Below are 23,751 nucleotides of genomic sequence, written 5' to 3'. Positions count from 1 at the left end.
CATGTGTATGCGGCGGCGCAGCGCACAAAGAGCCCTGTGTTGTCTGCCCTGCAGAATGAAGACTGGACCTGACCTGGGACTAACAGGGAATTATACCATGATCCACAGCCATACAGCCTCTCCCCCCCCCCCTCCACACACACACACACACACACACACACACTGGCACAAAGACACACTGACTGAAACATACCCTCAACCACGAAAACTCATAAATGCACATGCACACACTCACCTCTTCCACACATACACACACACACTGACACACGTACACACACTCACTCATACACAAACATGCTATATATGTATATAAATGAATACACACACACACACAAAGACACAAATATACAAATATATACAAATATTACATAGACACATATACAGGCCTCCACATGCAAGCACACACACACACACACACACACACAGGCCTCCATATGCAAGCGCACACATACACACACACAAATCCCCTTCACTTTCCTCTAATTTAAATGGAATTTGTGTTGGGTAGCAGGTGTGGGATTAAACTTTCTAAGTAGGGGGAGGATGACTGGAGAGCCCGTCAAATGACAGGGTTAACTCTGTAATATTTCATCAAGAATCCATACCCAACCGAATTGTTTTGTCAAAAGCAATCTAAGAATGCAGACCAAGAGATACTCAACAGCTCTGTTGAGGCACAGCGCGTGATGAACTACCGTCACGACAGACAATGACTGGACATGCATATAGAATTGTTTCTACATATTTAAAAGAATTATGACAAAATATATTTAAACAGTTATTTGTATTCATTCTGTATAGGCGAGGTTACTGAATAATTATACACCGTAAACCCAAAGCTGATTAAACAACAAGCGTTTCTTCCCCCACACTAATTATGATTGACTTAAATTATTCATCAGAGAGGCCTATAAATCCCTTTTTCAACTGATTAGGTCTTCATTAAAAGTATGGTTATTTGGTTCCTTGGCATAATGTTAGTCAGAGTTTGTGTCCAACGTGTCACGAACATTGGAAACTAATTAAACGTGTTGGATTGGAGACATAAGGAGTGTCCCTGTCTGCAGCACACAGCCAAGGGCTGGGTGAATGTAAAACGTAGAAATCAATAAAACAGTTAGGTTTCAAGTTGGATGCGGCCTAGGCAACACCGGAAGACAGGACAGAATGTACCAGAGCAGGATTATTTTGGAGCTGTCGTCGTCTAGGGGAAATCAGTTGGGAGTTCTCGGCTTCATATTTTTTAGTCTCTCAGTTCTCTAAAAACGCTCCTTGAGCTTTTCTGCTTCCTTCTCACAATTGACTAAATTCAAAGGGTATTATTCACTCCTTGCTTCACAAACACTTTTCTGACTTTATGGATGGCCATTTGCTTGCATGCATTTGTCAATGTGTAGAAAAATACCACAATCAACCAAATAGGTAAAAAAATATTATCTAAAAATAAATATTCAACAACCAGTAACTGTAGCAAAACATCCTTATCCCAGATGCTTGTGTGATAGGGTGTACAAATGTGGATCAAGGTAAACAACATTAAATGTTAAAGGGATAAGCATAGCATACAACCTCTATTTTAACAGAGAACATGAACTGATGATAATAAATAAGAGAAAAGGCAACAATGAGAACAACGGAACAAGAGGGGGGAATATATTATTGATGTAATCACCCTAAAAACAAGAAGGTGATGGTGTGTGCGCGTGTGTTATTGTGTGTTTGTGAGTCACTGCCACTATCCACCTACACAGTCTGTCCTATAAACACTTGAGGCTGTGTGTGTGTGTGTGTGTGTGTGTGTGTGTGTGTGTGTGTGTGTGTGTGTGTGTGTGTGTGTGTGTGTGTGTGTGTGTGTGTGTGTGTGTGTGTAAGAGGAATGGAGAGATGGAGAAAGTGCTAGAAGAAGAGTAGAGAGACACAGAGACAGGCAGACAAAGAAAGGCACAGAGAGATAGAGGGAGAGAGAGAAGAGAAGGAGACTGAGAGAGAGAGTGAGAGAGCGAGAGAGGGGTTGAGAGTGTCTGTGTCCTTTAAGGTGTTGTCATCTTGACAGGTCCTCGTTAGACTCTCAGAGTGATAAATCAAACAAATGAACATGAAGTCGCACAAGAGCAGCTCATCTCGCCTGGTTTATAACACATGTTATAACCTCACCGTTCAATTTATGTTATATTATAGCAGTAGTTTGCAATTAAAATCTGCAATACATATTGATATTTCTGACAATATAATCACTACTATTTATGATTTGCTTAGTGATTTCATTATTCCACATAGTGCATGTTCTGGCTCCTTGTGTTGAAAATCTGCTGTGTGTGAAATATTGTGAATACTTGAATATTCCTAGATTAATTAAAACTAGGAATTCCGAACATTTTAGGGGTTTGGATCCTGGCAAGGTTTATGCTAAAAGTTTGGAAAAGGCCTTATTAATATAAAACAAAATGTTATAGGCATACATAAACAATAAATCTGTTTCTGTCTGCTGGGTCAACATATCCGCTTTAGACGCACTTAAGTAAAGAAAATGTATCCAAAAATAAGTATCTTTAGAAAAAAAAGTCTGTGTGTGTAACACTATAGAATTTTTTTAGAAATACTGCCACCAAATGTTTCCTTTAACCTCGTCCGGATCTGCTGCTATTGTTGAATTTTTAGCTGACAATGAAATCATTGTTAGAGAGTCATTCCACACCGCACAGAGAGGATCCTAAATACACAGCCCATCGCCATTCAACCCCTATCCCTCCACACACACACACAAACCTACTGTCTCCCTCCAGGACAACAATAGAGTTCTCACAACAATTATTACTTGAACCACACATACACAATACACTCCCCCACTTCCTCTTCCCTCCTCCTCCTCCTCTCTTTCACCCAGAGGGGAGAAGGAGCCAGCTCATTGTTTTATCTAAAGTCATTGTTTCAGGCCCATATGCTGCCAACAGCAGTTCAAAGACCATCAGCTGGTTAATGGAACACAACAAGGTCCTACCACTGACATATACAGTGGAGGGGGGGGGATTGGGGGGGCAGAGTTGGGCAGAGTGTAAAAAAAAAATGAACACCCAAAAGCCCACAAACCAACAAACAAATAAATAAATACATTATAGATAAATATCTCAAGAGACTAACAGTGAAGCGCGTTTTTCGACACATGTTGTAAAAAAAACAGGTGGTTAGGCATCCCACTCAAGGTTAGATCAACAGGTAGACTGCAGGCATGGGGGGATTCCAACCCAAGAACCTTTGTTGATTGGAGTCTGAAACAGCCCAAAATACTACCTTGGTTTTTTACGACAGCAGAACCCCGACAACATTCATTCACCAGGGTTTTTTCTTTTTTTAAATGCCTCATACAAAAGGGAGGCAAGCGATTTTTCCTGTGGGGGAGGAGGGGAAGGGGAGTGGTCAGGGAGGGGGGTCAGGTCTGGTCTGGTCCACCTCAGGAGAGAGCCTGTGGGACCTCATCAACACCACAAAGAAAACAGAGAGAGAGAAGCCTTGTTCTACAGAGGTTGCCCTCAAAGGGACCTTACAACTGCACTGAGCTCTCATTTGAATTCTCCATCAGACTAGCCCCCCACACTTCACTCTCTTCTCTTGGATTTAACCTCTAATATTTGAGGTCAGCGAGGTCTTTCCAACACCATTGGTTGTCCCTGTGAGGTCAAATGCAGAGGATCTCAACGATTGGAAGGATTCAAAGACAAAGAAGGTGTATGGCATTGGGATAGAAAGATGTATAGGAGATGCTGTGTGTGTGTGTGTGTGTGTGTGTGTGTGTGTGTGTGTGTGTGTGTGTGTGTGTGTGTGTGTGTGTGTGTGTGTGTGTGTGTTATTGACCAATTATCGGGTTAATTCACTTTCATCCAACAGAGCCTTTACTTAGTCAATAGTATGCTAAGACAAACCAAGCTTTAGAACTTCCAGGTTTCAACACAGAAGGTAAATTATATTCACATACCGACTCTTGCATATTAGTTATCACCCTCGTCCTTAGAACTCTCTTCCGTGAACAGAAATAGACATTGCATGGAGGATTTTTACTGACATCAATTCATTTTGAATTGATTTATTCATATGATGCAGGTTTTTCGTATTGAATTTTTCTTTAGAGGGAAACTGCTTTTAGAGCAAGACATACGATAAGTCATATGGTGTCGGCTTTATCACAGAAGTCGAGGACAACGTATTTATGTCCTATTCGATTAATTTAAGTTGCTGCAAACTTTGAATCAGTTAGAATAGCTATCGTTCCACATATTGACTCTCTTCATTTATTAATTTACAACATTAACAACTGTTGACGTATTCTATCCATTTGTCTCGCTTTACTTAGATATGAAATAAAGGGGGGGGGAAAACGACGTCGTTGCTACATGAATTAAATTAAATAAGTATGGCTCCAGTAGGTACAATATAAGCTTTTTAATGGTCAATATGCTATTTTATTTCAGTTTAAATAATTAAAATATTTTAGGCCCCTATACTTATATATCGTAGACCAATTAGAGAAAAGAAATAGGCCTACGATAACCTAGTGTAGCGCACTACAGGCGCTAAATGGCACTGTAACGCCATATACACCAAGTAATTACCTATTTCACTAGTCGGTGTAGACAGTGGACGAGGTCAAGGTCTGTAACGGTAATCCAATTGCGACAAACCAAATTTCCACAAGCTTCCATGTCTCCGAAGAATTGTTTGTAACATCTTCAAAACGCAGCAGATATTGAGTCCTATCCCATATCTTCACAGCAATACATAAGATGCAATACTACGACAAGGTAATGTACACGCAACACTTGTGCCTCACCGTACGTGTCGTATTTTATGTGTTTACCTCCCCACCTGGGCTCCATGATACTAGTCATTACGAGTACAGAAAAAAAACAAATTCAACAGTCAAGAAGGTGAGCTATATAAACGCACATTGTACGCCGTAGTTAGCAGTCAACGGCGCTGCTGAATATGCGAAAAGCTGACAGGCAAACCGTTATAACAATAAGATGATGCGGGCGGTTTGAACTCTCCACGCCGACACCTTGCGTACGGAACACGATAAAACGAACACGATATAGCGCTTCTTAACGCAAATGTGTATGAGGAGGCTACGCACATCACGAAACCCCAGCACGGCTCCCCACCGCCTCTCCGCCTCGCGGCGTGTAGGCTACGTTCTGCTGCAGGATGCTCGCGGCGTGTGGGTTTCAAATCTCCATCCCACTACAATCAATTTGTATTATACATTGCGCTGTTTGCGAGCTTACCATTCTGGAAACACGTCCGATGTAGGCCCGTCCCGATGATCAATGATAATATCTCGCCAGTAGAGTGCAGATCCCACAGTGTTTCTCGGTTTTCGTCTAAATAGTACCGGGAGCAAGTATCTCCACCGTGCAAGACACGGGATGGCCAAACATCCAAGGTGCAATCTCACAGAAGCCGAGTGGACGTGACGTGCAGAGATTCCCCAGCAATAACGTTGCAATGTTCACGCAATTGAAATCCTCTACAAAAGTCAGTGAATAGGTTCCTCAATGACAAATTAGAGTGCCTGGAGAAAAGGTGACACACCATCCGAAACGCTTGGCAAGCATGAAGGTGTGCTGCTCTGCTCTGCGTGTGTTTGTGTGTGTATGTGTGCGTGTGCGTGTCTCTCTCCTCCGCTCCCTCCCTCCCTCTCCCTTTCGCGCTCTCTCTCTCTCTCTCTCTCTCCCCCCCTCTCTCTCTCTCTCTCGATTCTGAATTAGTTTGTACCGCGGAGCGAGAATGAGTGTACGTGGTCGCCCCCTTCGGTCTAAACTATAGCTCATCTAAAAACATTTTATTATAAATTTTATTTTTGCATTATTATTAGATATCAAATTTCGATTTTAGATGTATCTATTTTTTTTAAGCTTTTTTTTCTTTTTTTAAAGGAGGGGGGATTTACAATTGGAATACAAACTGGGATGAGGTTCTATCCATGCACCTTTTCAATGCTTTAAAACAAAAACATAAATATCTAATTTCACCAGGACATGGTAAAGTTAACCCTAACCGAGCCACCTCTAGGAAACCTCTGACATGGGACACTTGTGGTTGGCAAGGAAAATCACCCTCCGGCTGTTCTCAAACAGACAACAATAGTTTTGTTTGCCCTGAGGTTGGATCTTAAATCCGTTGGAGCTCATTGCACGTTCCAAAGTTTCTTCTCAGGGGTTAAGGAGAGCGGTCAAGAGTCCCTTGCCCTGGAAGTGTGTTTGGTCACATACGCAACACAGGGGCCGTGAGGTGCTCTGTGTGGACTTTAATTCACCGTATTGACGCCTCCCCCCCTCACCCACCATAAAAAAGCTAATCTTGACCAGGCTCAGGGTCTTCGCGCTCACAGCCTGTGAAAGGCTGAGTGAAAAGTTAAATATGCTTTCAGATGTAAAACCAAGGGCCACCGTGGTATTGTGGCATTGTCAGAGTGGGAGGGAGAGTGTTACCGTTGATATAGGCAACGGTCGGAGATTGCGTTTCATTTAGAGAGCAGTGCTGTTTAAAGCCGGTGGTAGGACCTGTAGGGCCTATTGCGGGCTTTTGCACCGCATTCTTTGTGGCTCGCAGAGCTCATGTAAACTATTCTAAAGCGATTCGATTATGTAGTCAGTACATGTATGAGTCGGGATGGGATCATTGGGAATAACAAAATGGTCTCGGTTCCCCTCCTTGACCCTGGAAATTTGTAAAATCAATTGACAAAGTGCATACAGACTCTCAGCGTCACGTTGTTACCTAACTTGCAGACAAACCTAGAAACTATAAATCAAAATAACTTGTTAACTAGCTATTTTGTTAAATATCTTATCTTAATCTATACAAAATATACTAAGTACGTTTTTTACCTAAATTAACTAAATTGGTGAGAAGCTGACAAACAAAAAACTTGATTAGGCAACTAAATAAACTCACCAACTTAAATAGCTAAATACATTAACTGGCTTGTTAACTACAAACAAACTTTTTATTGAGCTCACTGAATCAACTCATTAACTTGTTAACTCCCTGAGTAAATGAGATAAGCAATTAAATGTACCCTTTCATTAACTAACTAGGGGTGGGAGTGGATCTATGTGGATCTATTTTCCCAAGTGTTCTCCAGTTCAGTATTCTCTTAACACACAATAACCTTCCAACTACATTCGGGTACAATTTAACAGTTTTCAGTTAGAAGATGAATGAAGCGTGAAAGTTTGATTCAGAAACTAGCTACGTTTCCACCTAAGGAAGCATTGAGCTATGATCTTTGGTGATTGCATAACAGTGCTTGGGAACCGAAAAAACCTTAGATGAGTTCCAACAATAGCCCATGTCCTATTAAGCGTAGAGAGACCTGGGGAACATAGGACCCTGGGAACGTAGGACACTGGGAATATAGAGATGGCCCTATAGCGCTGGCATCAAGTAATAATCATGCATCACAGTTATGCAGTGAGAAGCCAAGCTAAACCTTGGCACCCTAGTCACGACCTCAATGTTACTGTTGTCAACTGTGATAGCACAAGCTACAAGCTTAATTTGGCACCTTGCTTGAGTAGGAAAACCACCATGTCCTGTACTGGAGAGCATGACAGCCAAGTACTAAATGAACAAGTTCAAAGCTATCTGCTAAATGACTCAGTACATGAACATCTAAAGCGAGTCACAGAGACCCTTTCCACTGCTAAAGAGAGATAGGGCTAATGACGATGTTTGTCATGGGGAAACAAGACCAACACAATAACATAATTTAAAATCCTTAAGTTCAATGTTTCAGCTTGTTTAACATCAACTGATGTGATATATTTGACATAAATTCAAATAGAGTTGACATTCTGAAAGATTTATAAGGCTGCAGTCATACTTCTTGAGTTTCACGGTTAACTGTAGCCTTCTAGAATAAACCGTGTTGGACTTTGAGCCAAAGCTCAGCACTGTGACTTAAATTATATGCCCCATAAAACTCCTAATTAGAGTCGGCTTAGCTATCGTATTCCCTCTGTTTTAGTCGCCTTTACAGTAACCCTTCTGCAAACGTATTAAAATTAATCATTAAAAAAAACAGCACACAAGCGAGACAGCTCTTGCCTGATTGTTGTAATGTTGTATGGGCGAACACATAATGAATCACATTTTCTCCAACAAAACGAGCACTGGGTGTTTACAAGATTGTACAATTATATATTCTGCTGAAGTTTGACATTTAGTACTTCAGCCACTGCAAGTGGAAAGCAAATGTGGGGGTGGCTATATTTGTTTTTTCTATCTCTATATCTATCCATCCACCTATCTGTATATCAAGCTGTCTGAATATCAATCAATCCATTCATTACCCATTTTAAGATATAAAGTAGAAATTACAAGTTTATGACCTTTATAAATAACATAGTAACATAATTGTAATAACAAATAGCTTACTTTATTGTTTATTTTCGACGGTTTGTATGGACCTAATGAGAACTTTTAATGCTGGAAGGTTTGAGAAAATACCATTATAGGAACTTATAGTTGTAGTAAACCAGCCATCGCTATCTGAATTTATTTCTAAATTGCCTACTTAAGAGCAGCTTTGGTGTAGCAGCCTTTGTAAATTCAATCCCTGTTTGTTTTGACTTCTATTTGTTTGGCTATACCTCCTTCTGTGATTTCCTAGGAAAACCACAGATTAAGAAAACCCTGCACTGATAACTGACAAATGAACAATGGACTCCATTGGTTTGCCTTCAATTCAAGGAAACCTAGTTTCGGAATTTTGTCCTTCTAAGTGTCCTTCTAACTGTCCAGCCGAACTGAGTTTTCAAATTTTCTGCACAAGGCCAAACTTCCTAGGAAGTTCGGTGGCTTGTCACTTGGACGCTTTTCTTCCTGGAACTGTAATAATGGGATCATGGCTGCGCTCTGGCTGCCCTTGATTGATGAAAGATTAAAACGACTGTTGGATTTGAAGGCCCATTTAGTCCCCCACTGAGGTCCTATTTCCAGTGCCGGTGTCGATGGTGGGACCGCCACCATGCAGATGAGTTCGCGGCAGATCAGGGCGGTAATGCGAAGCGGATGCAAGCAGGTCCCCGAGACGTGACTGCGGGGTCCAAGCAGGCAATCATGTCTAATCGCAGATTTCTCTTCCACTCCTCCTCCTCCCCCCCCCTCGGGAGCCAATGTCGGAAGTGGTCGGCAAGGTGACGGACGAATCGGACTCGGATAAGCAGGATTTTGATTGAGAAAAAAAAAAAAACGCAAATCAAATAACCATGTGCCCTAGATAGCCTACTGATGTGAATTAATGCAACAGTAGAGTGGAATAAGCTCTGTACTGCTTCTTAGGATGCATGCTTTAACAGGTTTGCTTCTTACACAGAGGCTAAACGACACAAACCCTAATTATCAACTTTAGCTTCAACCAGCTGTCTCCATCAGGTGCATTTCGCCATCCTCGCACTCTGTCCATTAGGAGACCCATGCAGAATGGTGTCAGCCATGTTGTGTACAAGCTGTTTTCAGTTAAAAAACACTCCAGGGCAGTTCTCTACACGCATACTCCTGTAATGAGCTTCTTGAAAACATCTCGCCGACAGGTAGCAGGGTGGAAGAGCTTTTCCCGCATCTTGTTATCAATGTTGTTTTTTGGAACTAATTATTATTTATTTCTTTAAAAAAAACAAAAATTTTGGTATTTACCTCCACAGGGCTGTAATTTCTTTCTGACATGCAAAGCGTCTGTTGGTTGTTCGGAACCGCTAAGCAAATTACTGTGTCGAGGAATGGTTATACTGGTGAGGCATATTCATAATTCAGTCAAAATAAATTCAGAATAATATAATGAAAGGAGCGCTCCACGAGAGCTGCAGTTTAATTTGGCTGGAGATATCTTTGAATGAATAAAATCTGCATAGCCAGACCCTTTGCCTTTTAACACAAGTTATTGTGGAAAAAAATATAGACATTATGATCGCGCTTTTCACCTAAATTAATTTCAATTTGACCTGTCCTAGTTTGTAGACACTGCCGCAGCATTGTGTCCATGTGATCGGCACCCAGCTTGGTTTGATAACATGTGCGCAAGATGCTTTGTTCATGCCCAACACTAAGGCATGTTGCGATTTCATCATTAAACCCCCAACCATTGCAGGGATTTCTGCCCCTGTCATTCGAAATGAAGAACACATGACAACCACATGTCTGTTCGAATTGAGGTTGCGACCAAATCCAACCAATGTCCAACCAACCATTGTATTCTTGGCCTTTTAATGGGCGGGTGAATGGACGGACGGACAGACAGTGGACAGCAGGCCGACACGGCAGTGCATTAAGTGTGCGTCCGACCCAGTTAACCCAGTTCACCAGCTCTGACACGTATTAATATGTGGCCCTGAGCAGGAGCCATCGCTGCTTCATGTCACCAGAGACACCTTCAGAAGCAACCTATTTAGAGGCTGAGGAGAACTCTTTACAGAGAAGAAAAGAGAGAGAGAGAGAGAGAGAGAGAGGGTTCAGAATCAGAATATCAGAATACGCTGGCAACATCGTTTAAATTATAAATCATACTACGAGAAAAAAAGCAGCCCATTTCAACGTCTGGGGTTTAAGTGTCGGGGTCGGAGGCAGGGGATCTTTTTACTGTCTCTTCCTTTAGTCTTATTTATTCTTGGAAGAAAACAGGCATCCGCATCCCTGTCGAGTCATCAGCCATTGATCCAAACAATAGATAGCGGCCCACCCACGCCTGGGCTGACACGACGCCACAGATGAGGAAGGGGAGCAGAAGGGCTCTTGAAGGCCATTCACAGCGTATGGATCTGAATCTGAATGTAATCACATCAGCTTTTTCCTGTCTCTTGTTTTTTTTTGGAGACCAGACCCCAATCTGTAGGCCACTCACCAAAGCCAGAGCCATTATCAGACTATCAGCGGGGGGGGGGAGCAGTGACCTCATCGACCGCTCTTCTCTGGAACCACTACAAGCTGACTGGGTTATGACTGGCTGGCTGGCAAATGACTGAGATGCACGTCCTCGCATCTCGTTAGACACTCGTCGTTAGCTTTTAAAAGGGTTGATTTGCGCCATGGGCCCGGTGTCTAATTACAGGATTTCTCTCCTCGGGAACATGAAGACTATCAGGAGGGTTTGTGGAAGATGAGAGGGGGCGGGGGGGAAAGAAGATAGGACTTAAAGATGGGGGAAACTACGCCGATACTAGAGAAAATCACGAGCGAAGAAATGCAATCGCATGCAATATTCACATTCATTTCTTATTCTTTGTTTAATTGAAGGATAATCTAAATTTAAGGACTAAACCTCCGATGTGCCTTGAATGCATCACCTTGCATTATTTTCCAATAACCGGACACCCTGGAGAGGTTAATCCCACGAATACCACGGTCACCAACAAGAATTCGATATTTGTTTCAGCTTATTCGGCTGTATTAAAATATTCCGCTGCGGTACTTTGAGTGTGTTGTTTTTGCGTTGGACACATTTTCTGTTTGAACACAATAATGTTATTTTGTGGGCGGGACTTAGGGCGAGGGCAGAAAAATACCTAAACGCATGGCAAACGTTGTCCATTAGGTCTTTCTTTAAACGGTCCAGCAATAACTTGGATGGTCTTCTATCCTACCAGTGTTTATTTTTACAATTCATTGAGGTTATAGGAAACACATAATCAAATAAACCCAGTTACACTTTTTCTAACCCATAAACAATAAATAAAATGCATCTCTTGACCTCAAATGACAGTGGTGGTTTTGAGTCGTAACGAAGACCTGCTCTCTGTATCACCCGTCAAATAATGGCAATGAGATTGCAAGGATTCCAACCATGTTTTCAAAATGATTTAATGTCGCCGGACTCCAATTAGAAAAGTAAAACGGGACGATTATTTGAGGCTGAGCTTTGGTTTTTATCTATGATAAATAGAGCAAACGGCACTTATTGACAGCCAACTGAACTGGCATCTAATATTTGAAACGTTTTGTTTGTTTTGCATCAACTTAACCTCATGATAGTAGTATTATCTATGGGATTGTCTCTGGTCATAGTATAAATCTCTTGGCTAATTCGCTAAGAGAGTTACAAGATCAATCACCGGTTCCTCCTAGTTCCCCATATTTCTTATTAGGTGGACCAGTCACATATCCGTACCTACAACGGAAAATACTATAATTCCTCATACTCAACAACACAGATAGATAACACATAGATGGTTTTGCCTTCTATTCATATTTGCCTCCACTTGTTGCTTTGTTTTGCCACCAGCAAACTCTGTGATCCAACACTGACGTAAACTGAAAAAGGGTCTTCGAATGGATAAAGTATGCCATTTGGTGGACGCTTTTATCGGTCCTACAATAGTGTCCATACATTCTTTGCATAGGTGGGCTCAGAGGGGATCGAACCCAGTAGGCCTATGATAAGGTCTAGTGTTAAGTTACTTGGTGTCGTGTTGATTTGAGGACCGGAAAAGGGACCTCCCTGAATATGAGTGAAAATTACTAATTTCACACTAATCTTTCACAATTAATATTGACGTGTTGCACTTTCTTCTGCCATGAACTTAACCATCATTCATTATTATTTGGGGAAATATTTATTTGGACGAACCGATAACTCACCAAAGGGAGAATGGAAATCAGTGTGGGAAAAAATAAAAGTGAGTCATTTAAAAGTACAATCAAATTAAATAATCTACCAACCAGCCTCTATCTTCTTCTGCAAGCCACCAGGGCCCTCAGTTAAACTAATTAGTGACAGATGCAAAGGCAAAATGGGCAAGGAGCGGAAAAAATAAATAATAGCAACCATTATCATCAAAAGTTTCAAAGCCCTCAAAAACCCCCGACATCGACTAGGAACTGATGTGCAGAGGGTCTTCACAATACTGGCAGAGCTCTGTGATGAACACGCACCCCCTCCTGAACATCCCACCACAATCTCCAACTGTGAGCAGCCATGGCTAATTATCATTCCCGTCAGTTATGACCGTAATTAAGGCTAAAAAGAGCCCCAAAATGCTAAAAAGAACACTTTCGTCTCTGTCGGGTTCCGAGTGATTAATTGCCATTTGCCGAGGTTTGTTTGTCCTCCACGGCTTGCTGTGAATGGTGTCATGCTTTAGAAGGCACTAATGGATGTGATAGAAACAATGCTCAATGATGTTGTATTGTATCGTAGCAATACGGTCACAATGAGGTACGTTTCCACTGGGGCTAGACAATTGATTATAGTAGCTTCGCTATTCAATAGACCACAGTAAGGCTGTGGTTTGGACTAAAGAAACAACCCAGTTAAAATGAATACATATATATTCACATATACTTCATAAGGAATGGTCAAATCTATTCAATAGTCTGAAAGGGTTAACAGGTGCCTGCTGTCCGATATCCGACTTACACAGAGTTGAAAGCTTTCTGTGGGCAGTGCACTATATTTCAATTTTTACATTTCTCGACCATTTTCAAACACCATAAGAATGTTTGGCACTGACAGATACTGATGAATAATTCTTATTCTCCCAGCGAAGCTGACGGGAGAAACATGCTCATTCTAAACAGCCTGCTTGTTGTTTATGCTGGCATACAAGGAGGAAAAACAACCTAGTGTTGTTTAAACAGCTGGACAAGGCAGGGTTGGACGGGTTCGCTTTGATTACGCACAGCATACATACTGTCACATAGGATAAACGTACAGATAAAGTATCAAAAGAATAATTTGCATTGTAATTCAAGGCGACAAAAAGTACATTCGAGATTGTCATCAAATTGACACTTAATATAATTTCGGTAATAGCCGTTTCAATCCAACACGTCTAAACATGACATAAATATGTCTAAAAATTTGTTGCAGGTGAATAGGTAGGCCTATTAATAGGCGGTGGTTCTTTATGAAAAGGTATTACTGTTGAAATTAGTATCATTATATTCGCCATGGCATGGTTATATGTATTTGTTCCAGAGTAATATATTAGTGAAGATTTAGTGTGAAAGGATGCTCGGCCCGTGATTCTGATCTCTGTTTTATGAACAGTCCAGCAGTTCCATCTGCCCCCCCCCCCCCCCCCCCCCTTACTCAAACACCTGACCGATCAGCGGCGAGGCAGAAGACCCTCATCCCAGTCCCGCTCTGACCCGCGATCACAAGGGCCGTGACCCGCTATGTCATGTGACCACAGCCCCGTTCCCCTCCCCGCCCCCCCGTCCGTCCGTCCGTCCGTCCCTTCCTTCCATCGAGGGCCCGGGTCTCCTGACAAACAAGTCGATGGCGTCAAGTCGCTGGAAGGTCAGAGTACGGTCAGTAGGGCCACGGTCCACTCTCTTATTGTAATTTGGTGCAGCGCCGTCTCCCTCAAACGCCCGGTAAGCACAGACGAAAGGTCATGTTGTCACGAGGAGAAAAATCGATCATTTGGGTTTGGATACTGACCTCCTCCTCTACCTCCTCCTGCTGCTCTCTTGCAGCTCAGCGCTACTCGTTGTTTGGGTGGTGGGGGGGGGGAGGGCAAACACAATTTCTTTCAACACAATCATAATACAAATAGAGTAAAGCCCAGGCTCAACGTCTGCAGTGTCAAATTAGGCGTCTCCTGCAAAACGACTCCACACATCAAAGTAGTGTCAGGATCTTTCTCCAGAGCATTTCACATCTGATTCGCGATGTGAGATGGAATAACGAGCAAAGAAAATGAGATTTCAAATCCAAAAACACCCATCTGAAGAAACATGTGGTCGTCCAAAAATGTAATCCGTATATATATATATATATATATATATATATATATATATATATATATATATATGTGTATCCATCCTCATCATCATCCTCAACACAATCACAGCGCCTCATCCATTATCCTGTATCACAGCGCCCCCTCCTCTCTCCGGGTCTGAACACATCTCTATCTTTATGCATGAGAGCTTGCGCAACGGAGGGGGGGGTCCGACCAGGAAGGAAATGGGAATGACTTCAATCTGTGCACAAGCCCCGGGAATCAGGAAGCCCATGTATAGACACCGGGAAACAATTGACCCAAACACTGTTTGCGCTCACCCGTGCTCCCAGTCGAAGATGGTCTGGATAAAATGTCATCTTTCAAGCAGTGGGGGTGGTGGCGTGCGGGGGTGAGCCGGGCGCGCGCCCCGGTCGGGGTATTGCGCCAGGCAGGACGGGAGGCGGCTGGTGAAGGCTATGAAAATAACATCCTGTGTGGACCGCTGAGATCTGCATCTCAGAAAAAGCCGTGAAATGTCACTGATCAATCTGATCATGTGATCTCCACGCTTGAATATAAAGGAACACCCCACTGCCATGGAAGTGCCGGCAGAACAGAAAGGGTAATGGAAAGGTCTGAAAGAGAAAATGCAGGAAAATATTTGGAGGGAATAACATTTGGTGGCAATTTAGCCATGGAAAATTGAAATGAGCATTCCCCCTGGGTTTTACATCTCTAATTATGCAGAGAAAACGTTTTTTTTTGTGTGGTTTTCCACCTTTTTCCTCCGACTGTATAAGGCTGTAATAATAATTAAACCCCAGGTAGGATAGCACCCTGGCTCTTCAGACGAAAGGTTATGGGTTGAATCCCCAATGTCCCCTGGTCTACGGGCGTTCTTGAGCAAGATGCCTCATCAATTTCTGCTCCTTAATGACCGGTCTGCATTTACTATCAAACCCCTTCCTGCTCCTTATTGATCCATCTCTATATTCACTATCTATCCCTACCTGCTCCTGAATGACATCCATCTCAACTCAATGTAAGTCACTGGATAAAATCATCTGCTTTGGGACAAACAAGGTAATAGCTAATAGAAAAGAAGCATCCAAGTATAATGCAACCTGGTTTGAACGAGAAATTATTTAAAAAGTGAGGGGAAATCTCCCCAACATTACGACACAAGAACGGCACAGAGCAGCTCATCAAAGACATCCTTCAACAGGTGATTGAATGTTGGAAGGGTGACACGCCCTGGGGGCATCAGGGTGCTAAACGGCGTGCCCGGCGCCCGGCTCCAGACCCCATTTGGAAGTGAATCTTTTGGCAAGGACACCCCCCACATTGCTAATGCACGGGAAACTGTTCCTGGGCACGCTCGGTGAACCTAATGAGGGTGATTACTGCGAGGCCAAACTCGTGTCTCCTCATCAATTTAGGATTCTGGACAGTGGAGGCAGGTGGAAGAAAGTGGAGGAATGTTGACCCAGGAACTAAGAGGCCCAGTGGAAAGCAGGAGGAGTTTTTGGGATCAAGAGTGTTTACTGGTCTAGGGGGTCTGGTATATATATCTAGGGGCTCTATGAGGTATTTTCTCAGCCTCCAGGGGGTCTATTCCTTGAATCTCAGGGGTCTTATGATGATCCCTGGGTGAAGGGGTCCAAGTCCCTGGGTTTAGGGTGTTTATTCCCTGGTTCTAGTTGTTTTAAGGATGGAAGACAGTCTGCGCCTCTGGGTAGACCCCACCCCCTCCACCCCCATCCCACCCCCCTGGCCATTAGGGACAACCCCAAGGGCGTTGAACTTCTAGCGCTGGAGCGCTCCGGTGACTCCGCACACCGTGAAGCGAGGAATCATGGGTAGCAGCAGGTAAGATTACTGGAACAAAGAGCAGGGCTTTGTGTGGTCTTTGTTCATCTGGAGAACAGGAGGCGTGTTCTCTCTAATTAGCCGTGCCGCAGTTCAGTCAGTGTTAATAGGAAACGGGTTTCCAGCCCGTGTGGTGGCGTCTGATCGCTGCGTGTGGCTCCAAAGCCTCAGGGGTTGTGAGGCGGGAGAGTCACAGTGAAGGATTCATTGATCGCAAGTTTAATTTTGACTCGGACTTGAAGTGAATTGGGAAATTGTCCTTTTCGATCGGCGAGCTCGATATTGACGAGGAGGACGCAGGATGAGGAGAGAAGTGTGATTCAGTCTGAGAGGTTCATTTAGTCTGATCGGGATGCATGGCTGTCCATAGGTGTAGGAGTTCTGTTCGTGAGCCATTCTTATTAACAATCATACTCAATTTGTGTACATTGGTTATGTGAACCCTGTCTTATCTTATAATGATTTTAGATCAGATACTACGACTACATCTACCACTACTACCAGTATTACGTGTTGTAGAAGTGGTTATAGCCGTAATTATCGAAGATAATATACTTGTATTTTCAATAAATCATTACACACTATACCTTTGTTATTTACATCCTAATATCAATATATTTGTTATTATTTTTCGCAATGTTTCTCCTTCCCTTTCCTCCTGTGGACAGTGTAGTTATAAATGTGTAAAGTTATCCGTTCTCTACAAATAGCCCAGCAAGGTCTTGTAGAGGCGACGTGTAGGAGCAGTGTGTACATGAAGACCACATAGAAGACTGGAGCAAAACCCACACACGCATCCATCAGAGGAACGCATGATCAATACCTCGCACTGCAGCCCTTTCAACACACACACAAATACAGGCGCACAACACTAAACACAGAAGGGCACACAACGTACAAAGGCAGGAGCACACAACACACAAACAGCCATATACACCTGCAGTCACACATACACAATCACACATCTGCAACACACACAAACACTGAGATACCCAAACACACCTGCAGGTGCCCAACACACACACACACGCACACACGCACACATTTGCACACGGAACACATCAACACCCAGGCAAACCCACACACAGTATACACACGCACACAGGCATAGTGGCTGCCCACACACACACGCACACACACACACACACACACACACACACACACACACACACACACACACACACACACACACACACACACACACACACACACACACACACACACACACACACACACACACACACACACACACACACACGACAGCAGCGGTTGTATGACTTTCTAGTTGTTTTATGGAAGTGGCTGAGAATCCATTTTCACCAAGAGCTTCCAAATAAAAGGTCAATGCAAGCTGTTTGTGTTAGAAGTCTCTGTGCTTGAAGCTCAAAGCTCCAACCTCTCAAGTACAAATTTACATAGTACGTTAGAAAGAATATAAATGCAACACACTCCATTTTATTATACACTTTCCAATTCAAGACGGGCAGACAACTCTTTGCTCTAACCCCCTCGGAAAACATCTCGAAGGTGTGCAGAGCCTCAATGCACACTGAATAGTGTGCGGGGCTGGTGTGCGCCTGACTCATAGAAACCAGAGGGGATCCGAACCCGCTCAGAACCGTCGCGGTCGGCAGCGATAAACGCATCGGTGTGGCAGCGAGCGTGACACCAACAAACAAGAATGAGCGAATAAAAAGAAGGGGTGTGGTTGCTGATCGATGACCTGACAAAACACATGAATCTGGCCTGAGATCACATGCATCAATCCCCACCTGTCGGCAGCAAGGCATTCTGGGTAAGGCGCCGGACACTGGTGTGTAGAGTTTTTCCGGGAGGGGTGGCGGGGGTGGGGGGGGGGGTCATAGAGGCTGCGGCGGTGGCGCCGGTCTCAGCCAGGTCCTCGGTGCGTGTGGGAAGATAAGCAGCGACAAAAGAGCTTACGCAGCGAACCGTGCACCAGGGGCGGCTGCCGCGCACGGCGGCTCGTTGCAGAGGCCGCGCGGGCGTGCTCAAGCACACACGCCTGATCAATCAAAAAGGGAGGTGTCACGGCCGTAATCCACTGGCGGCTATTGTACTCTGGGAGAGGGGGGGAGGGAGGGAGAGAGGGGATGGAGGGGGGAGGACATGAGGAAGAGCCGTCTGGGATGGCGGTGAAATATTGGCGGCATACTCCCTGTACTCCACGCGTCTGTGAGGAGAGAAGGAAGGATGGAAAGAGAGAGGCGAGCGGGAGATAGTGGAAAGCGTAGAATGATTGGGAGAGAGAGAGAGAGAGAGAGAGAGAGAGAGAGAGAGAGAGAGAGAGAGAGAGAGAGAGAGAGAGAATACATAGATGAGAGAGATCGAGAAAGAGGATAAACAGAGGGGATAATCGATCGATAGAAAGGCTGGAGACACAGTGGAGGGAAGAGAGTGAGATCACAGAGACAAAAGAGACCGAGATAGATCTGGATGGACAGGATCATTAGCGCTATAAGAGTATGTTTTCAATTCACTAGGGGCTTTATAATGAAAAACAAACAACGTATTTTAATAATGTCAGCCTCGAGTCCTAATCACCTCAAGGCTTAGGAATACAGTCCGATACAGGCAGGAGCTTGGAGCAAAAGCAGCCCTAACAATGTAGACAGACTCTGCTTATATCAACAGCGATCCGAATTATGGCCTCTATTTGTTCAACTGCAACGGATCAAAACCAGGCGATCACTCAGGTGTTGGGAAGGCGTGATCCAGGTTATGTTTGTTACTTTAATATATTTACCTGAAAGAATCCTTAAAAATTAATTTAATATGAATGCTTGTTGTATGTATAATATTGTTATTCAGATAGTTCAAAACTATTAATGCGATGAAAATATTAAGAACTGACCGCTCTCTCCGATCTCTCATTGCATCCAGTCCCTAGTTATTCACTGTGCTGCCACATATAAGAGTCAGTGTGTTTGTGTCTCTGTTGAGCGCTCCTCTGGTCCAGTGCATCTTATCTCCCCCTCACAGTTCCTCTTCAGTCTCTGCGCTGCTAAAGACCTCGCCAAGCTCAGCCAGCCTGACCTTGTCCTCGTAACCACGGTGATCCTTCTGCTCTAACGGCAGGCGGGTCGGCCAGCAGGGAAAGTTCCGGAAGGTCCTGGCAGTCATTTTGTATCGTCTGGCGGAGTTATGGGATGCTTCTTCTCTCAAGGTGTCCCGTTGGCAGCAGTATTAATCTGCGTCCTGTGAATTGTTTTCTTGGTTTATTTTCTTCTTAATCTTGAGCACTGCTTTCGAGCAATAGGAACACGGTGGGATATCGATAAAGGCATTAAAGGCGAAAATTAAAGGGTCTGCATCTTCTAGTTATACTATAAATTGATGCTCATTAAATGCTCCGAGAGTTTCACATTTTAGAAGTCTGCGCACGCTGGAACCAATCAAACACTATTGCCAAAGCAGCGCTTCTGCTTTTCACACTATAATAAAAGGTTCTGTCTATTTTTACCAAAGTGTGATAATCCTCGGAAGTGCTTCTAAGACGTAACAATGGCCAGACATCAGCAGAAGAGAGAGAGAGAATGGAGAAATATTTAAACAGAGAGAGATGGAGGTGTTTCTCGGAACAGTTTAGAGTAACTACAGGGCTTAATATTTAATCTGATTATTTCAGGGAAAGCTTCGTGGTGCTAAGTCACCGGGATAACCGACAGCCATGCCCCACCACAACTAAGGGATTGTTGCAGAAGGCCGGAGATGAAACCACAGCATCTGAAACATATTGCTGTAATTTATGTGCACTCACTGCACATGGTGTGTGTGTGTGTGTGTGTGTGTGTGTGTGTGTGTGTGTGTGTGTGTGTGTGTGTGTGTGTGTGTGTGTGTGTGTGTGTGTGTGTGTGCGTGTGTGTGCGTGTGTACCTAAGTTTGTACACTGTGAGTGTACCTGACGGTGTCTATGTTTGTGTACGTGTGTGTGCATGCACCTCTGTGTACGTGTGTGTGTATCTAACTGTGTGTGCGTGCGCGTGCGTGTGTGTGTATCTGACGGTGTGTGTGTGTGTGTGTGTGTGTGTGTGTGTGTGTGTGTGTGTGTGTGTGTGCGCGCACAAACACACCACACTATGTGCCCCAGCCTATTCAGCCCCACACAGAGGTCTTCCTCACAGAGGAAGAAGAGAAGGATGGGGGGGGGGGGGGGGGGGGGGGGGAATAAGGAGGAGAACCAGTAGCAGAAAGAGCAGAGTGGAGGGGGAATAGAGGAGAGAGGAGGGCGAGGAGGTGATGGTGGATGAAATGGAGGAGATGGAGTTACAGAACACACACACACACACACACACACACACACACACACACGCACGTTTGAATCAGCCTGAGCTCCGTGTGCGTGACTCACCCTCCGCACTAACCAGGAGCTACAGCGCTACAGGCTCCTGCTTCTCGTCCGCTGCCTGGGCCAAGGGAGGGGTTGACGGGGCTCGGGGCGCTGCGGTGGGGGCGGCTGTGGAGGGGTGCATGTGGGTCTCACAGCAAGCAGCTGACAAAACAAAAACGTGGAGGAAGACAGACAGGCCTCTTAGGCGCACACACACACACACACACACACACACACACACACACACACACACACACACACACACACACACACACACACACACACACACACACACACACACACAGCTGTAATAACAGAAGTCCCTGATATAAGCCCCCCCTCCTGTGTAGCGTGGTGTAATCTCTGGTTTCCACCCTGGACCAATGACAGCGCAGCATCGCCAGGGAAATGGTTTAGCGGTTCCAAACCTGGAAACATTAGATGGCAGCTTTGAGGATGAAAGCTTTTGAGTCTGAGATTTCTAAATAAAATAAACACAGAAAAGACTTAAACTGATATTTGAGCATGAGGTAATTAACCTAGACCGGTATGAAGTTGGATTTGACCAATTTCATGGAGCCTGCCGTTTAATTGACAGACATATTTAGAGCTAGGTTTTTGGCACACACACAATCACACACAGTGAGTACACGCAAAACACACACACACACACACACACACACACACACACACACACACACACACACACACACACACACACACACACACACACACACACACACACACACACACACACACACAGGTTGAGCGAAGCAGTGAGAGAGCAGAGCACGATAATGTGTTGCGCAGCACAAGTGACATCTAAAGCAGTGCGATGCTGAACACAGTGTTCATTCCATTCATGTCAGCCACTGATGACACGGTACACTCGCTTATTAGCATCGCAGGCTAATCCCTGCATTCAAAATGGGAGACGGAGGCGACTGAAGACGTTTTCCGTAAAGACGGCAGCTACTTGGGGGGGAAAAAGAGGAACGTTGATGAAGAGAAACTATCAGCGTAGGCCGGGCGATGAAACGCATTAAGAACACTTCATGTTCATCTTAATCTAGATGTTCCTAGCTGTTCCTCCAAAGCTTTTAGCACACTTCACCGGCCAGAAACCCCCCCCCCCCACACACACACACACACACACACACTCTCTGAATGGAGTTGTAGGTGTGTGTAGAGTGCACCCTAGTGTTAAAAGGCGTATTAAATTCAGTTTGAGGGTGGTGGTAGAGGGGGGGGAGGGGGGGGTTTATTATTCTCCACACCAAACTGATCACAGCGAAAATGTTCAGAGCCCCACGCTCTCCTGGGTTGGTTGAAGAGCGGCAGGTATTTTCTTTTTATGATTGAACTGACCAAATACATTCAAATAGAACAAAGTGGGAGGACTGCTTGTTTGAGCGACGTGCCTGAATGTAATTATGTTGGAGAGAAATGAATTCTCCAAACATTGACAGGAACATCTAATATTAGCGTCTGTTCAAGGGCCTTGCTTTCTTTGAGACACACAGGGGCCACTTGTGAAGGGCACAGATACACACACACACACAAGAAATAAACTACCCATGGCGGTACTTGACGCCAATTGGACCCTTAAAATTTGCATTGACGTAAAAAAACGAAATGGAAAAATCACAGAAACTGCTAGGAAACTCTTGGAACAAATTGTGTTGTCTAAGATGCTGTTGCTATGCAATGTTCATGTAACGTTCTACAACTGTCATCTTGGTCTCTCTCGGAGGAGGTCTTTGTTTTCGGCTGGACTTATGTGCTTGCATTAAGGTAGGCAAAAATAGACAGCGTATAGTCCAGCGGTGGAAGAAAAAAACACGGGGCCTGTTTTACAGACACACATGCTCTGTGGAGGACCAGGAGAATCTCAGCTCACCCAAAGGGCTTAGAAGGGCCAGTGGCTGGCGGCCATGTGGAAGCCTACCCAAAACTTCTAAAGACCCACCGTCGAAGGAAAATGGCCTGCGGCCGACTATCCCGCGCTTAGGGTTCGTCGTCCTAGCCCGGGCTCAGAGGTCCCGTACCTGAGAGTGTGACCCCGACTCAGCCAGCCCGGACCCAGGCAAGCGCCCTGTAACCTACGAGAGCTCAGTCACATCAGGCCACTCTGATGGGCAAATGGATCACCCTGGAGCAGTTTGGTTCAACCGATTCCAGCATGAGAAAGAGTCAGCATTAGAAAGCAGTCTGTGTATCTGACGTTTTGCCCACTTCTGAGGGAGAGGCCACAGTAGGCTGGAGCGTCAGCTTGTCCACATCAATACAGCGCGGCCTTCAGCCTTCGCTTCTCGGTTGGAATCTTCACAAACAGTCCGATCTGCCAACAATGGACAGCGTTAAACTCATCGATGCCACAGCAGCATGAATGGTCCAGACTCGTACCGTGCTCGAGAGTCTGGTTACCCCCAGCGGGTGAAATGGACAGAGGTAGCAGAGATGGTGTTAGCCACCCTGAGAGAAGCACTCTGCTCGGAACCCTTCATGGCGGACCCCAGGCTTCTACTGCCTGTCCCAAGTGGTGAGAGAGAGGAGCATCCAAGTATGTATTAGGGCTTTGACTTTTGCCCAAAAATCATATTCGAAGTTCGTTTGTTTATTAATATTAATATTCAAATATATTCGAATATTTATCAATAATATTTTGGCAATTAAATGCCTTCAGTAAGACCTGGATTGAGCTTCGTGAGGTTTGTTTATCGGCGCTGTTATGGTTACCGGTCTTGCGTGTTCCAACGGTTTATTAGGTTTCTAATAAATCGCTGTCTAATCGATACTTCATTCACTGCCTCT

General features: G+C 44.4%; 1 protein-coding gene across 1 annotated transcript in view; it reads right to left on the bottom strand.

The window, feature by feature from the left end:
- Positions 1-5,665, bottom strand: part of tenm4 (teneurin transmembrane protein 4) — a 139,814-nt gene extending 134,149 nt beyond the window's left edge. The window contains 1 exon segment of the mRNA XM_060075790.1: positions 5,277-5,665. The gene's annotated coding sequence lies outside the window, so the exon portion shown is untranslated.
- Between the last annotated feature and the right edge of the window lie 18,086 nt (positions 5,666-23,751).

The sequence above is a fragment of the Gadus macrocephalus genome, chromosome 16, assembly GCF_031168955.1.
Source record: "Gadus macrocephalus chromosome 16, ASM3116895v1".
In the NCBI taxonomy this organism is placed as follows: domain Eukaryota; kingdom Metazoa; phylum Chordata; class Actinopteri; order Gadiformes; family Gadidae; genus Gadus; species Gadus macrocephalus.
The sequence above is the reverse complement of the archived record's forward strand: the minus strand, read 5'-3'. Positions and strand labels throughout refer to the sequence as shown.